At 47.8% G+C, this 18,320-nt stretch overlaps 3 non-coding genes across 3 annotated transcripts; all 3 read left to right on the top strand.

The window, feature by feature from the left end:
* The first annotated feature begins 1,277 nt into the window (after positions 1 to 1,277).
* TRNAV-CAC (transfer RNA valine (anticodon CAC)) lies at positions 1,278 to 1,349 on the top strand. Its single transcript has one exon. It is a non-coding gene; the product is annotated as a tRNA-Val (tRNA).
* A 79-nt stretch (positions 1,350 to 1,428) lies between these two features.
* Positions 1,429 to 1,501, top strand: TRNAV-GAC (transfer RNA valine (anticodon GAC)). Its single transcript has one exon. It is a non-coding gene; the product is annotated as a tRNA-Val (tRNA).
* Positions 1,502 to 17,908: 16,407 nt separating this feature from the next.
* On the top strand, positions 17,909 to 17,981 carry TRNAV-CAC (transfer RNA valine (anticodon CAC)). The gene has a single exon. It is a non-coding gene; the product is annotated as a tRNA-Val (tRNA).
* The last annotated feature ends 339 nt before the right edge of the window (positions 17,982 to 18,320 follow it).

Genomic DNA, 18,320 nt, shown 5'->3' with positions numbered 1-18,320 from the left:
CTTCTGCACTTTTAAAGTGACTGCCGAAACATGGTTCATCTGGAACGCCCCCAAAGCTATCACTTCAGGAAGCACTCCGAGATGAACCAACATGTCCCGAAAGTCTTCTACATGGTAAGGCCTGGCTTTCAAATCCCCGTGAAGAAAAACAGTATTCGCTACGGACGCGCCTGTTGGCAGCGACGGCAGAATAACTTGATAGTCCAGGGCTTCATCAGCAAAAAACCTGTTCCTGCGGCCCGACTGAGCCGCTGATACCGCTCCGGCGGAGCACATTCCACACGCGTCCGTTTGCTATCACGGCCGGAAGTAGAATCCCTAGTGGTTATCACGTGCGCTTCACACGCGCAAGGCCCCCGGTTCGATCCCGGGCGGGAACGGGGCATTAGACTTTTGTTTTCTTTGCGATCGCGATTACGCAGAAGAAAAGATGGAGAGAAATAGCCGTCACCGTCCTCAGTTCCCGTGGTGTAGTAACGACAGAAATTCCGCTTTAGAGCCCCCTACAATGGTGCAATGCATGGTTCCGTTAAAGGTTACCTGCGAGAAGTCGTGCTTGCGTACAGAATGTTGCATGTGCGGTTTTCCGTGCAGTATCTCGCCAATATTTCTAGGAAAAAAACTGCATAAGGACCTAATTGACACTATCCTCCCTGTACCGATTTACCGTATGTCAAACCGTGGAGGCCCAGGAGATGTCCTCAAAAGGGTTAAAAGAATGCCAGTACACCCTTCGGTAAAAACTTTTTTTTAAAACTACACACTAACACATTATCAGTTGAAACATGGATGCATAACAGGGGTATTTTGGTCCCGTGGTCCATTAAATGGTTCTTATGCAAGAAACCTGAAACGATAGAGCATGCGTTTATAGATTGCTGGGATCCCATCTTTTTCTGGGATGTGCTAAAAAGGACTTTAAAGAAAGAGTTACCTTTAGATCCACATGGAATAAGATTCTTACCGGTAGAAACGGAGGCTCTTCCGTATGACGCTATAATGCTCCTGTGCCTCCACAGTTTGTGGAAAGCTAGAACGCAGTTCAACAATGCTGATGTCAATTCGCGACCAACACGTCTTCACTTCATTGAATCTGTAGTACGGTTCAGGGATGTCCATCGGGCACTCCCTGAACAACCAACATGAATTGACATGTTAGATAAACTTGCAGCATTGAAAAAATTTTGATATGTCGCGCCAGGAAAATCCTTGTTGACATGTTTTTTCCTTTTTCTGTATTGTTTGTGTATGTCAAAGCCGGCAATAAAGAAAAGAAAGTTCCCGTTGTGTAGTGGTTATCATGTGCGCTTCACACGCGCAAGGCCCCGGTTCCATCCCGGGCGGGGACAGTGCATTACACTTTTGTTTTCTTTGTGATCGCGAATACGCAGAAGAAAAGAGGGAGAGAAATATACCTCTCCGTGCTCCGTTCCCGTGGTGTAGTGGTTATCACGTGCGCATGACACGTGCAAGGCGCCCGGTTCGATCCCTGGCGGGAACACTACATTACACTTTTGTTTTCTTTGCGATCGCGAATACGCAGAAGAAAAGAGAGAGAGAAATAGCCGTCTCCGCGCTCCGTTCCCATGGTGTAGTGGTTATCACGTGCGCTTCATACATGATTCCGCTTCCGGCAGCCGAGATGTACGGACGTGGGGATCATGCGCTCCGAAGGAGCGGCTTTTGCGGCCGCCGGCCGCGGTAACAGGTTTATCGACGAAAACGAGGAAGCGAGCTACCAGAATATTTTGCCACCACTGCCCAAGGGATCTGTCGTGAAAAACACCGTGTTTTTGCATGGTGACGTGCGATCGAGGCCCTATAGGGTCGAAGACTTTCGGGATGCACTCGCCCCGACTGCATTGCTGCCGGAGGTCATGGCCCTAGGAGCCTACCAGATCAAACACGTATGGGCGGTCACCTTCTCCAGTGGCGAAGCAACAAAAAGGATGCTGGCGTTGAAAGAGCTCAACGTGAAGGGGCGTCGCTGCGTAATCGTCAACCCTCAATACCAACAAGTACGACTCCGCTTTCATTGGCTGCTGTATTGGGTGGCTGACGAAGATATAAAGGCAGCGCTGGCGGCGTTTGGCCACGTCGTAGAAGTGACGAGAGAACGATGGCGGGTCAGAGGTGTAGGCGACAAAGACTCAACATCTCGGACCGTTCTGCTCAAGTTGAAGAGCGCGATGAAAGTCGATGACCTCCCGCACCAAATCCCAGTTGCCGGTGAACTGGCCCTTGTCGTAGCGCCTGGACGGCCGATGCAGTGCCTACGATGCAAGGGTGTCGGACTCGTCCGTCGCGAGTGCAAGGTGCCGCGTTGCGCTCGATGTTGTAGCTTTGGACACTCCGAAGAACAGTGCGCGCGTACGTACGCTGCAGCTGTGGGGCCACCAGCGAACGAGGTCGTCGCTCAGATAACGATGGATGCTGCTGAAGCCGAGGACGCCGCCAAGGGGGCTGGTGACAAGGACAGCGCCAACAATGCGGATGGGAGATCGGAGGCAACGAAAGGTGTGTTCGTTACCCCCGAAAAAAAAAGACAGGGCCACGATGGGTCCTACAGAAGAGCATCAGGAAGGCAAGGAAAACTGCGTTGTAGTTAATGAAGCCGTAGGCGAGGCAGAAGGTGGGGATCCGCCCCCAAGCATCGACACTATGGATACGAGCGGCAACGCTACCTTGAAGAGGCCGCTAGACACTACCGACGGGAAAACACCTACAAAGAACCATGCCGACCGGCCACCTGCAAAGCCAACTTTGACGAGAAGGAGCAGGTTCAAGCCCTCTCCAAACATTCAACGGGATAGGAAGGCCGGCAACAAGCCACCACAGTCCGCGGACCACACCAGACCACCGGACGGTCCCGGAGGCATCTAGCCGCTGGCTAGACGTTGTGGTGAGCACCGTGCTCCGGGCCTCTCTCAATCACCCGTATTAGCAATGGCAACCGACCCTACGCTTAGCTTAGGCACCCTAAACGTGAGAGGTCTGGCCGCCAAGCGTAAACAAAGCCAAGTGTACCGGACGATGGTGGACCAAGACCTCGATGTTGTGGCCGTGCAGGAGACAAAGGTCGAAGGGGCGGAGGAGACCCGGGGCATGGTACTAAGGTTCCCGTCATTGTATTACGCGGTAGTGAGCCATGCTAAAGGAACGTCAGCGCGCGTTATTTTATTTATTAAGAAACTGCCTGGGCTATCTATGGAAAGTTATTATTCGTGCCCTTCAGGCAGATTAGTGTATGCGGACTTTACTGTTGGTGATGATTTCTGGAGTGTTTTGTGTGTATATGCACCCAATGTTTGTGAAGAGCGCACTATCTTTTTTCAAACCTTAAAGACGCACATTTGCCTGAATAGAAAAATGATTATTAGGGGGGATTTTAATTGTGTACTAACAGATCGAGATAGAACAGGCCGGAGAAAAAATGACAAAAGCTGTCATGTCCTTACCGAATTATTAGCTGAGTGCGACTTAGATGACGCGGCAGACAACCTGGTTGGAACACGCAAGGTTCAATATACGCACTTTCAGGGCAATAGTCACGCTCGCCTAGACAGGATGTACATTTCACTAGACGTAATACCCCTATGCCACAGCTACGGCGGCGTGCCTCTTTCATTTACTGATCATTGTCTGATCAAGACATCTGTTGGACGTAAAGGAAAACGCAACACATTCACGTGGGAAATTTGGACAATGAATTCCAAATTGTTAAAGGATGAGGTTTTTCTCAGCAATGTACAGGATCATTTGAAGGAACTAGAAAATAACAACGTTGCGCAAGTCACAGAAAAGTGGGAAAATTTTAAACAACGAGTTAAACTAGCCGCAATCGATTGCTGCTGTCAAATAAAGTATGAAGACAAAGCTAAAGAAAAAGAACTAAGGACGGTGTTGGAAAAATTAACGGTCTTAGAGTGCAGCCAACAGGGCGCATAGAAAGACGATCTGCGCAGCATAAAAGCGAAATTGGAGCTATGGGACGAAGAACGATATCGAGGAGCGATTATACGCGCAAGGGCAGAGGCATTGACAGCAGATGAGGTGCCAATTAAACGAGCGCTCGGTCTTGAGAAGAGGCATGCACGGCGTAATCACATAGATGTAATTGACGTAGATAATCGCCAACTAACCGACTGTGAGGACATAGCGCAAACGTTTTTCCAGCACTTTCAACAACTTTTTGCATCGATCACTGTTGACGTAGATGCCTTTTGAGAGACGTTTTTGGGGCGCATGCCGCAACTCTGCGACAAGACGAAGAACGCACTAGAGGCACCGATATCAGCACATGAAGTTGAAAAGGCAATTGATAATTTAAAAACAGCAAAATCGCCCGGTCCGGATGGCATTTGTGCCCTTTTTTATAAACAGTTTAAATCAGAATTGTCACCTCTACTCGCTGACGTCTTTAACGAAGCGTATGAAGTAAACGCATTGCCATATTCTTCCGGGGAAGGGCACACTGTGCTCATCCCTAAGACCGATGAGCCGGAGAAACTAAAACATGTAACATCGTACAGACCAATATCACTTACCAACAATGATTATAAGGTATTCATGAAGATAATTGCTGGCAGGTTACAACCAGTAATGGAAGCCATTGTAGGTAGGCACCAAACATGCGGTATCAAGGGACGTACCATTAGCACAAATATACACATAATGAGATCAATTCTGGAATGTTGTGATGCATTAAGATCGCGAGTTGCTATTCTCCAACTTGATTTGGAGAAAGCTTTAGACTGTGTTGCGCATGCCATTTTACTTACCATTCTGAAACATATAAATGTCGGGTCCATAATTACTGACGGGGTAGCCATGGCGTACCGGAACGGCACTACTAAGCTTACAATTAACAAGTCACTAGGGGCCCCCATCAGCATTCAACGTTCCGTACGTCAGGGCTGCCCAGCCAGCCCGCTTCTGTTCTGTATTTATCTAGAGTCTTTATGCTTGGCACTGATTGAAAACAAATGTATTCATGGGTTTACGATGCAAGCGTCACAAGTCAAAGTCCTAGCCTATGCGGGTGACGTAGCCGTGTGTTGCATAGACAAGGAGAGCGTTTTGCAAACCATAAATGTTGTTAAAAACTTTGGTCAAATCAATGGAAGTAGAGTTAACTGGAGCAAGTGCCAAGGTATTTTGCATGGGGAGTGGCCTAAGGCGCCGCTATATTTGCCAATGTCACATGGTCAACAACGCTAGCAAAATACCTGGGTGTGCCACTTGAACCTTATAAACATAGCGACGAATACTGGCAGTGCAAGCTCAAAAGTGCAAAAGAAAAGGCCGAAGCGTGGAAAGCTAAACACCTTTCGGTATTTGCCAGGGCTACTGTGTGCAACCTGTTTATGTAGCCGAGCTATGGTATGTTATGCAATTATTTTCTGTAGTAGGGCCAATGTGCAGAAATTGCACAGAGTTTTTGCTGTGTTTGGATGGGGTTCCGGATGGGAGAGATGCAGCCGCAACAATTTGTTCAGAAGGGTGAAAGATGGAGGATTAGGGCTGGCCCACTTGTTTGTGAGGCAGTTAGTTGGACGATTCTTTCTCTTCAGAAACAATGATGATCCATTTCTTCAAGCAGTCTGCAAGGTTAGGCTAGCGCATTTGTTACCCGAGTTTATTGTATGCTCTCAAAATATACCGGGGGCAGTGTTTGGTTTCTATAAGGAAATTGTGCTGAGTGTTCGTTTTCTTTCTGTACGGTTTTCCAAGGAATACTTATTTACGGTAACAAAAAAAAAAGGCTGCGCAATGATCTATTGGACAGCCTTTTTCCCCCACCTCTGTACCGAACTATATACAGTCGAGGCCCAGGCCAGAATGTCATGAAACGCGTTAAAAAATGCAGGTACCGCCTGGTATGAAAACTTTCTTTTTCAAACTACACACAGGTGCTCTCTCAGTTGCAACGTTTTTAGAAGAAAGGGGCTTTTACATGCCATGGGGCTCACATTGCTTCATATGCAAACAACCAGAGACAATAGACCCTGTTTTTTTACACTGCTGGGCGGGAGTTTTCTTCTGGGATGTTCTACAGCGAACAATAAAGAAAGAATTTCCTCTTGACCCACAGGGCATAAGATATCTACCGATAGATGACAAGGACGGAACACCTTTCGATCAGATAATGTTAACTGGCCTCTACTGTATATAGCGAGCCTGCATGGCTGGCTTCTATTGCGATCCCGATGCAAGACCAGCCCGTGTTTTCTTTCGAGAACAAATAACACGTTTTCTTGAAGAGCTTGCTACACAAGAGTGCCCTCCGCCTTGGATGGCCAGGATAGAACCCCTGGTTAATCTTAAAGAATATTAAATGACGCCAGCCTAAATAAAACAGGCGGCTTTTATTTATTAATTTGTTGTAACGGATGAAAATTTTGTCTGTTTGTGTATATATGTTCATTATGTTCGCATTATTTTGTACTGATGATTACCGGCAATAAAGAAAAAAAACGTGCGCTTCACACGCGCAAGGCCCCCGGTTCGATCCCGGGCGGGTACAGTGCATTACACTTTCGTTTTCTTTGCGATCGCGAATACGCAGAAGAAAAGAGGGGGAGAAATAGCCGTCTCCGTTCCCGTGGTGTAGTGGATTCTGCTTCCGGCAGCCGAGCTGTACGGAAGTGTGGATCATGGGCTCCGAAGGAGAGGCTTTTGCGGCCACCGGCCGCGGTAAGCGGCTTATCGACGATAACAAGGAAGCGAGCTACCAGTTTATTTTGCCACCACTGCCCAAGGGATCTGTCGTGAAAAACACCGTATTTTTGCATGGCGACGTGCGAGCGAGGCCTTATAGGGTCGAAGACTTTCGCCATGCGCTCGCCCCGACTGGATTGCTGCCGGAGGTCATGGCCCTTGGAGCCTACCAGATCAATCACGTATGGGCATTCACCTTCTCGAGTGACGACGCAACGAAAAGGATGCTGGCGTTGAAAGAGCTCGACGTGAAGGGGCGTCGCTGCGTTATCGTTGACCCTCAAGACCAACAGGTACGCCTCCGCCTTCATTGTCTGCTGTATTGGGTGGCGGACGAAGATATAAAGGCAGCGCTAGCAGCCTTTGGCAAGGTCGTGGAAGTGACGAGAGAACGATGGCGTGTCAGAGGCGTAGGCGCCAAGGACTCAACGTCGCGGACCGTTCTGTTGAAGTTGAAGAGCGGGATGAAAGTCGATGACCTCCCGCACCTAATCCGAGTTGCCGGTGAGCTGGCCCTTGTCGTAGCGCCTGGACGGCCGATGCAGTGCTTACGATGCAAGGGTGTCGGACACGTCCGTCGCAAGAGCAAGGTACTGTGTTGCGTTCGATTTCGCAGCTTTGGACGCTCCGAAGATCAGTGTGTGCGCACGTACGCTGCAGCTGTGGAGCCACCAGCGAACGAGGTCGTCGCGCGGATGAGGATGGACGCTGCTGAAGCCGAGGATGCTGCCAAGGGGGCTGGTGACAAGGAGAGCGCCAGCAATGCAGAGGCGACAACGAAGGCAGCGAAAGATACACATGTATTTGTTACCCACGAAAAGAAAGATGGGACGACAACGGGTCCTGCAGAAGAGGGGGAGAAAAGCAAGGAAAACTGTCTTGTAGTTGATGAAGTCGCATGCGAGACAGAAGGTGGGGATCCGCCCCCAACCAGCGACCCTATGGATACGAGCGGCAACTTTACCTTTAAGAGGCCGCTAGACGCTACCGACGGGAAAACAGCTGCAAAGAACCATGCCGACGGGCCACCTGCAAAGACAACTTTGACGAGAAGGAGCAGCTTCAAGCCCTCTCCAAACATTCACCGGGATAGGAAGGCCGGCGACAAGCCACAGCCGTCCGCTGACCACACCAGACCACCGGATGGTCCCGGAGGCGTCTAGCCGCTGTCTAGCGTTGTGGTGAGCACCGTGCTCCGGGCCTCTCTCACTTTCCCGTATTAGCAATGGCAACCAACCCCACGCTTAGCTTAGGCACACTAAACGTCAGAGGTCTGGCCGACAGGCGTAAGCAAAGCCAAGTGTACCGGTTGATGGTGGACCAAGACCTCGACGTTCTGGCCGTCAAGAGACAAAGGTTGAAGGGGCATGGTGCTAAGGTTTACGTCTTTGTACTACGCTGTAGTGAGCCATGCTAAAGGTGCGTCGGCGGGTGTTATCTTATTTATTAGAAAACTTCCCGGCTTATCTATCGAAAATTATTTTTCATGCCCTTCAGGCAGATCAGAGTACGTTGACTTTAAGGTTGGTAATGATTCGTGGCGTGTTCTGTGTGTATATGACCCAATGTTTCTGAACAGCGCACTCCGTTTTTTTTCATCCTTAAGGAAGCACATTTGCATGAAGAGAGAAGTGATAATTCTGGGGGATTTTAATTGTGTACTCCGATATCGGGACAGAACAGGCCGAAGAACAAATGACAAAAGGTGCCATGTCCTTACTGAATTATTAGCCGAGTTCGACCTAGACAACGTGGCTGCCTGTCTGGTTGGAACACGCGAGGTTCATTACACACACTTCCAGGGCAATAGTCACGCTCGTCTAGACAGAATGTACGTGTCACTAGACCTAATAGCCCTGTGTAACAGCTACGGTGTCACGCCTCTGTCATTCACTGATCATGTTTGGTCAAGATATACGAGGTGTGACACAAAAGAAACGAGACTAAGTGTGTAGCTTGAAAAAAGAGTGGAGTTGGCAACAACTGTTTTGCTGACGTAATCCCACGCGTCTACTCTATTAATGCCTCAAGTATCGACGGAACCGATCACGCCAGTTGGGAGTGCTGTGTCATTGAGTGAACACGTGCAACTGTATTCTGCCGGGAAAATTTCTGATGTAAAACCGAACAGCGAATCAACATCAAATTTCTTGAGAAACTTAAGAAATCAGCCACGGAAATATTTCAAATAATAACCGAGGCTGATGAAGTAACCTCGTCTCGTGCACGTGTGTTTGAATGGCATAAGCGGTTTTCAGAGGGAAGGGACAGTGTGAAAGATGATGAACGTGCTGGTCGCCCAAGGTCGGCGATTAACGATCAAAACAATGCCAAAGTTCGTGATGTGATCAGTGGTAACCGAAGATTAAGTGTTCGTGCAGTGGCAGAGTTGGTTCACTTGGATAAGGAAGCTGTTCGACGCATCTTATTGGACGAATTACACATGACGAAGATTTTCGCGATGTTTGTTCCAAAAGTTCTGTCCATTGACCAAAAACAGTGCCGTAACGACGTGTGTGCGGACATCTTAGAACGCATTGCAAACAAGCCAAATTTGTTGGAATATGTTGTAACATGTGATGAGACATGTATTTTTACCTAAGACCCAGAAAGTAAGCGCCAGTCAATGCAGTGGAAGTCTCCAGGATCCCCAATACCCAAAAATCACGCATGTTAAAATCAAAATTCAAGGCAATGTTAATCGTCTTCTTCGACATTAATGGAATTGTATTGATTGAGTGGGTTCCCAGTGGTCAGACTGTTAATCAACACTCCTACATTGAAGTACTAAAAAGACTTCGTGAAAAAAATTAGGAAAAAAAGGTCACAGTTGTGTAGTAATGGATGGCTGTTGCATCAGGACAATGAGCCCACTCACACGGCCCTATCTGTCAAGCAGTTTCTGACCAGCAAAAATATTACTGTGATGGGGCATTCTCCTTATTTACCTGATTTGGCTCCATGCGACTTTGTTTTACTTCCTAAAGTTAAACCTTGCTTAAAGGTAACCCATTTTATCTCGGTTGAAGAGGTTAAGGCAAAAACGGAGAATCCCTTGAAGGGCCTTCGAAGAATTTCGTTCCAGAACTGTTACCAGCAATGGCAGCACCGAATGCCGAAGTGTGTGAATGCTGAAGGGGAAGACTTTGAAGGTGATAATGTCACAGAGAACTGATTCAGTAAGTACAATAAGTTAATGGACCAGTCTCGTTTCTTTTGTGTCACACCTCGTTTGTTGGACGCAAAGCAAAACACCACACTTTCACTTGGGAGATGTGGAAAATGAATTCCAAATTGTTACCTGACGAGCTAAGCAAAGTGCAGGAATATTTGAAAGAAGTGGGAAATAACAACGTGTTGCGAGTCACCGAAAAGTGGGAAAGTTTTAAACAACGAATTAAACTAGCCGCCATCGATCGCTCCTGCAAAATAAAGTACGAAGAAAGAGTTAAAGAGAAAGAAGTAAGGGTGGTTTTGGAAAAGTTAACGGCCTTAGAGTGCAGCCAACCGGACGCATATAAAGACGATCTGGGTAGCATCAAATCGAAATTGGAGCTATGCGATGAAGAGCGGCATCGGTGAGTGATTATAGGCGCAAGGGCAGAGGCATTGACAGCAGATGAGGCTCCAACTAAACGTGCGCTTGGTCTTGAAAAGAGGCACGCACGGCGTAGCCACGTAGATGTACTTGAAGTAGCGAAATAACCGACTGTGAGGACATAGCACAAGTGTTTTTCCAGCACTTTCAGCGTATTTTTGCATCGAGTCCTCTTGACGTAGATGCCTTTAGAGCCACGTCTTTGGGACGCATGCCGCAACTCAGCGACGACACGAAGAACACACTAGAGGCACCGATATCAGCACATGAAGTGGAAAGGGCAATTGATAATTTAAAAACTGGAAAATCGCCAGGTCCGGATGGCCTTTGCGCCGCTTTTTATAAACAGTTTAAATCAGACTTGTCGCATCTTCTCGCTGACGTCTTTAACGAAGCGTATGAAGTAAACTCATTGCCATATTCTTTCGGGGAAGCACACACCGTGCTCATCCCTAAGACCGACGAGCCTACGAAACTAAAACATGTAACGTCGTGCAGACCAATATCACTTAGCAACAATGATTACAAAGTATTCTTGAAGATAATCGCCGGCAGGTTACAATCAGTAATGGAAACCATAGTAGGTAGTCACCAAACATGCGACATCAAGGGACGTACTATTAGCACAAACATACACATAATGAGATCAATTCTAGAGTGTTGTGACGCCTTAAGGTCGCGAGTTGCTATCCTCCAACTTGATTTGGAGAAAGCTTTTGACTGTGTTTTTCATGTTATTTTAATTGCCATTCTAAATCATATAAATGTCGGGTCCATAATTACTGACGGGGTCGCCATGGCGTAACGGAATGGCAGTACTGAGCTTATAATTAACAAGTCACTGGGGGCCCCCATCAGCATTCAACGTTCCGTGCGTCAGGGCTGGCCAGCCAACGCACTCCTGTTCTGTATTTATCTAGAGATGTTATGCTTGGCAGTGATTTGGAACAAATGTATTCATGGGTTTAGAATGCAAGCATCAGAAGTTAAACTTCTGGCCCATGCTGATGACGTAGCCGTGTGTTGCAATGACAAGGAGAGCGTTTTGCAAACGATAAATGTTGTTAAAAAATTTGGCAATATCACTGCAAGTAGAGTAAACTGGAGCAAGTGCCTAGGTATTTGGCTTGGGAAGTGGCCTAAGGCACCCGCTATATTTGCCAATGTCACGTGGTCAACAACGGTAGCAAAATACTTGGGTGTACCACTTGAAGCTTATAAACAGAGCGAGGAATACTGGCAGTGCGATCTTAAAAGGGTTAAAGCGAAGGCTGAGGCGTGGAAAGCCAAACACCTTTCTGTATTTGCCAGGGCTACTCTGTGCAACTTATTTTTCGTAGCCAAGCTATGGTATGTTATGCAATTCATGTTTTGTAACAGAGCCAATGTACAGAAATTGCACAGAGTTTTTGCCGTGTTTCGGTGGGGTTCTGGATGGGAGAGATGCAGCCGCAACAATCTGTTCAGACGGGTGAAAGATGGAGGTATAGGGCTGGCCAACCTGTTTGTGAGGCAATTAGTTGGACGGTTCCGTTTCTTCAGGAACAATGATGATCCATTTCTTCAATCGGTTGGCAAGGTTAGACTTGCACATTTGTTACCAGAGTTTATTATAAGCTCTCAAAGTGTACCGGGTGTTGTGTTCGGTTTCTATAAGGAAATTGTGCTGAGTGTTCGTTTCCTTGCTGTACGGTTTTCCAAAGAATATTTGTTTACGGTCACAAGAAAAAGGCTGCGCAATGATCTATTGGACAGCCTTCTGCCCCCACCTCGGTACCGAACTGTATACAGTCGAGGCCCAGGCCAGAATGTTTTGAAACGTGTAATAAAAAATGCACGTACCGCCTGGTATGAAAACTTTCTTTTTCAAACTACACACAGGAACACTCTCAGTTGCAACGTTTTTAGGAGGAAGGGGCTTTTACATGCGATGGGGCTCACATTGCTTCATATGCAAACAACCAGGAACAATAGACCATGTTTTCTTGCACTGTTGGGCGGCAGTTTTCTTCTGGGATGTTCTACAGCGAAAAATAAAGAAAGAATTTCCTCTTGATCCACATGGCAAAAGGTATCTACCGATAGAGGACGAGGACAGAGCACCTTTTGATCAGATAATGTTAACTGGCCTCTACTGTATTTGGCGAGCCCGCATGGCTGGCTTCTATTGCGATCCCGATTCAAGATCAGCCCGTGTTTTCTTTCGAGAACAAATAACACGTTTTCTTGATGAGCTTGCTACACAAGAGTGCCCTCCGCCTTGGATGGCCAAGACAGAACCCCTGGCTAATCTTAAAGAATTTTAAACAACGCCAGCTCACATATAAGGCGGCTTTTACTCATTGTATTTTTTCTTAACGGATGAGAAGTTCATCAGTCTATGTATATATGTTCCTTATGTTGTCCTACCGATGTACTGCTGATCACCGGCAATAAAGAAAAAAAATGTGTGCTTCACACGCGTAAGGCCCCCGGTTCGATCGCAGGCGGGAACAGTGCATTCCACTTTTGTTTTCTTTGCGATCGCAAATACGCAGAAGAAATGAGGGGTAGAAATAGCCGTCTCCGTTCCCGTGGTGTAGTGGATTCTGCTTCCGGCCACAGAGCGTGACGGACGCATGATGACGGGCTCCGTTGGAGCGGCTTCAGCGGCCTTGTCTGGCCGCGGAAACAAGACGATTGTCGAGGAAGACACCTACCAAGTTGTTCTGCCAGGTCTGCCAACAGGGCGTTGTGTTTTAAATACAGTTTTTTTTGCACGCTGATATTACGGCCAGACCGTACCGGATTGAAGATTGCCGTGACGCATTGGCACAGCATTCGGTTCTTCCGGATGTTATCGCCCTGGGGGCGTATCGCATGAGCCATGTCTGGGCTATTACTTTCAAGGACGCGAACGCGGTAAAGAAGGTCTCGAGCATAGGGGAGCTGCGTGTGAAAAGCCGGCGCTGCCTGGTGATTCACCCGGCGAACCAGGACGTTCGACTGAAGCTCCAATGGCTTCTAGACAATGTGCCTGATGAGGACGTGCGTGTCACCTTGGCGCCCTATGGAAAAGTTACCGAAGTACGCCGGGAGCACTGGTGTGTGCAAGGTATGACAGAGAAGGGCTCAACTACCCGGCTCGTCACGCTTAAGTTGAAAGCGGGTGTGAAGTTGAATGACTTGCCGCACCAGCTAAGCGTTGGCGGTGAGTTGGCGCTTGTTGGGGTACCAGGTCGACACCCGCTGTGCCTTCGGTGTCATGGTACGGGCCACATCCGCAGGGAATGTCGAGTCCCGCGGTGCGGAACCTGCCGACGCTACGGGCACGATGAAGACTAGCGAGCATTGCAGGCCCGGGAACCAGCGAGGACTCGTCTGAGATGCTGATGGAGGAGACGGATGTGGAGGAAGCAGCCCGTTCAGGAGGACAACCACAGCGAGATACTCAGCCATCGTTCACGACTCTGGTGAAGCAGAAGACGGGACCCTCCGGCGCAACAGATGGTAGTGTACAGGCGCAGCATAATCCTGCACAGGACGACGATGACAAGGTGAAGGAGGCTGCGAAAGCCGCGGTCGCCAAAGAAAGCAACGTGGAGACCCCCGACATTGATACCATGGAGACGAACCAGGAAGCGGCGAGCACCATGGCTGGGAAACGTCCGCATGAAGAAAGCGTCGACGTGAAGCTGCAGCCTGGCGGTGGCGGCGATGAACCTACGCCGAAGGCAGGCGGATTAAGACGCTCGACTTTAAAACCGCGGCCGAACCTTCCAGCCGACACACTGAAGGCGGGGAAACTGCCTGCGTCGTAGGACAGGGTCCTGGTCGGTGTCAGCGTCGGTTGTTGGTCGACCGGTGTCAAGAGGCTCTGGCAGTTGTGGGGAAGGCTACGTCAACCGTGAAGGTAGGCACCATGCGGATAGAGGCGTTTCTTCTTTTAAGACTTGGCTTTTAATCTTATTACTCCACTTCGAGTTGCGACCTTGACTGTCAGAGGGCTTAGAGCAAGAAGGGGACAATACCAGCTTAATCCCCTTCTTCTGGATAAAGATATTGACATAATTACAATACAAGGGTCGAAAATAGAGAGCCAAGAGCACGCTGACCGCATGGTGTCTTCCCTTCAAGCAAACTTTCATGTGTGTGTCTGTCATTCTATTGGGGCGTCGGGTGGGTGCCTTGTATTGATCCGTAAGACGTTAAGAGTAAACGTAGAGTCTGTATTTGCATGCCCAAGTGCTCGCCTTTTGATTGCTGATTTCTTTTTTTTTTCGAATTTACGGTGGGGAATTGTTTGTGTATGTGCTCCAAATGTAGAAAGTGAGCGTAAAATTTTCTTCGAATCCCTTGAGCCATGGTTGAAAGGCGACGAATTTTTGCTTGTATTGGGTGACTTCAACTGTGTGTGCGCCGCAGTTGACAGAGTGAAGTGTAGGCCACTGAGAGACAAGAGCTCTGAACTTTTGAATACTTTTGTGCATGAGTATGGCCTCGAGGATGTTGGCAATGTGTTCTCCACTGGGACCCACCCAGAATACACGCACTTTCAGCGGGAGAGCCATGCAAGTCTTGACAGGATGTATGTATCTGTTGATCTTATGCCGCTATGCCCTAGTTATGACGTTAAACCTGCACCTTTCAGTAATCATTGCCTCGTGAGCATGACGTTAAGGAATGAAGGGCAGGAAATCGCGCTTTAACTGGCACTTATGGAAACTGAACGCAGAGCTTTTGGAGGATAAAGGGTTCATTATGCAAGTCAAGACCAAGCTAGACAAACGGCTAGACGCGCAGCGAGCTAGTTTTGCAACTGAATGGGAGGGGTTCAGAGAGTGGGTAAAATGAAAGCAATAGAAAAGAGCAGCCTGGCTAGTTATAAAGAGAAAGAAAAAGAAAAAGAAAGGAACGGCCAACTTGAATGCATGCTGAGCATGGAAAGTAGCATGCCAGGAACTTTCACGAAACAAATACGGGAAGTGAAATGCCGGCTCGAAAGAGTTGACGCCGACAGATATAGAGCCGCCGTCATACGCGCAAGGTCTGAAATATTGTGGCCATTCGAAACGCCAACAAAACGAGCGCTATGAGGCGAGAAAAGATACGCTTGCCAGAAAGAAATTAGGAGCATCCGACATGACGGCCGGACTTCGGAAAATGCGAGAGACATTCAAAGCACTATAGCCGAACATTTCACGGAACTTCTTATCAATAACCTCGAGACCATAGAAGGCTTTCATGCAGGCTTTTTAAGACTGGTGCCAACACTACATGACGAAATTAAGGAACGCCTTGAACTGCCTATATCTTTACAGGACATAGGAAAAGCAATAGACGACCTACCATCTGGGAAAGCTCCTGCGCCAGATGGGCTAAGTGTGGCCTTTTATAAGACCTTTAAGCTTCCTGTTGCACAGTGTATGCTCCATGTGATAACTGAGGCTTATGAACGCAAACAGGTTCCATTGTCTTTCGATACGTCCCACATCGTTCTGATTCCAAAGACTGATGATCCGGAAGAACAACTGTTGGTGGGGTCATATCGACCGATTAGTCTCACCAACGTCGTCTACAAAGTATATATGAAAGTTCTAGCAAAAAGACTGCAGTCTGTGATCACGAAATTGGTAGGGTCCCACCAGACATGTGGAATTCAAGGTCGTAGCATTGCCACAAATATACATGTCACACGCAGCGTATCAGAGTGTGTCGATGCAGTTGGCGGTCAAATAGCAATGATGCAGCTCGACTTGGGAAAAGCCTTTGTCCGCGTCTCTCACGAAATTCTTTTTTCCATCCTGGAACATTGCAAACTAGGCGACGTTATAGGAGAGGGAGTAAAAATGGCCTATAAGAACTGTACGACCCGCATTGTAGTTAATGGCGGTCTCACTGACAAACCTGCTGTACGTTCCTCAGTAAGACAGGGATGCCCGCTTTCCCCCTTGCTTTTCGCAGTGTATTTAGATATACTATGCCTGGCAATTATCAAGTCTGACCGAATTTCAGGTTACAGGCTGCAGTCATCACACGGGAATGTATTCGCGTATGTTGACGATATAACGGTGTTTTGCGCTGATAGAGCATTTGTGAAGCCACGAGAGTGGTTGAAAAATTTTGCGCTCAGACTGGAAGTGAGAATAATTAGTGAAAAAGTTCCGGCTTTTGGCATGGCGAATAGCACGTAACACAGGGTTGCTTTTCTCGGCTTCCATTGCCCACCTTGCCAACGCGGTATCTACGAGTACCACTGGATTGTGATCGGGATCCCAGCTCGTACTGGAAAGAAGAAACTTCGAGAATGAAAGAGAAAGCGGTCGCGTGGCAAGGAAGACAGCTATGAATGTTATCCCGTGCCTATATCTGCAATGTCCTTTTGATTTCGAAGCTCTGGTATGTCATGAATGTGGCTTGTGCGACACGAACAGCTATTCAAAAAATACATCGTGTTTTTGCTGTTTTTATTTGGGCGGCCACCTGGGAAAGAGCCAGCCGAACTAACCTCTTTGTTTCAGTTAAAAGAGGAGGGCTTCGCCTGGCGCATCTATTTTTGCGTCAAGTGGCCTCGCGATTTATGTTTTTCAGTGATCAAAGTCATCCCTTTCTAAGAACAGTTATGCATGGGCGCCTTCAGAGACTGCTCCCTGGAAGGATAGTCTCCTCTGATAACATGTGTGGTGCTGCGACAGGATACTTGCGCGAGGTTGTTCTTTCGTGCAAGATGTAAGTACGTTTCAGCCCTGAGTACCTATGGAATGTTAATAACAAAAAGCTGTACAAAGCGCTTGTTGACGTGATGTTGCTGATACCTATCTATCGGACACCACACTTTGGAGGCCCAGGCAAGATATTTTTAAAAGAGTTAAGAACATGCCCGTTAGACCTGTGGTCAAAACCTTTCTTTTTAAACTGCATTCAGGTAGGCTGCCTGTTCAAACCTGCCTGCATGATAAAGGGCTATTCGTGCCATGGCCAACAAACTTTGTTATGCAGGAAGCCCGAGACAGTGGAACATGTTTTCCTAGAATGCTGGGATCCAATTTTTATTGGGAAGTCCTTCGGAGGACGATTAAAAAGGAACTCCCTTTAAATCCCTACGGCGTCCGGTACTTACCACTTGAAAGTGAAGAAGTGCCCTACGATTTAATTATGCTGCTTGGCCTCCACATAGTTCAGGACAACATTCATTTGGGCTAGATGGTGCATACTTGAATTACGAAGGAACAGCGCCAACGAAGACGATCACAAGTGGGGAGAACGACACAGGACAAGCGCCAATCCTGTGTCGTTCTCCCCACTTGTGATCGTCTTCGTTGGCGCCGTTCCTTCGTAATTGGCCTCCACAGTTTGTGGAAAACGCGAATACAGGTGCGACATGCCGTCATAAATACAAGTTCCACACGTGAAAACTTCATCGAAAGTCTTGTTTATCTTCGAGAATGTTTCACGGCTCAGACTGATCCACCAGAGTGGATACCACTACTTGATGATTTAGTACAAATGAAAAGATTTTAGCACCACTCGTCTCAGCCCAAGTGTGGCTGAACTGTTTTATCATATGTTACTTTCTAGTATACGTCCAAGACGGCAATAAAGAAAAAAAAAGTTCCCATGGTGTAGTGGTTATCACATGCGCTTCACACGCGCAAGGCCCCCGGTTCGATCGCGGGCGGGAACAGAGCATTATACTTTTGTTTTCTTTGCGATCGCCAATACGCAGAAGAATAGAGGGAGAGAAATAGCCGCCTCCGTTCCCGAGGTGTAGAGGTTATCATATGCGCATCACACGCGCAAGGCCCCCGATCGAGTTTTCTTATTTGATGCCGGTGTTCGACATAACACCGAATATACATATATTACACACATGTCACAAGTGGAAACCTTCGGAAAAAAGGATGTATTGAAAGAAAAAAAGGGGGGCACAACAAGTGCGTCCGTCCGTATAAGACCGGCGTTGTCAAATTAAGACTCCTTCATTGCTGTCAGAGCTTCGACAGCCATTCCGGTATACATTCTT

The sequence above is a fragment of the Dermacentor variabilis genome, unplaced genomic scaffold (genome assembly GCF_050947875.1).
Source record: "Dermacentor variabilis isolate Ectoservices unplaced genomic scaffold, ASM5094787v1 scaffold_13, whole genome shotgun sequence".
In the NCBI taxonomy this organism is placed as follows: domain Eukaryota; kingdom Metazoa; phylum Arthropoda; class Arachnida; order Ixodida; family Ixodidae; genus Dermacentor; species Dermacentor variabilis.
This window is presented reverse-complemented; position numbering and strand designations above follow the sequence as displayed.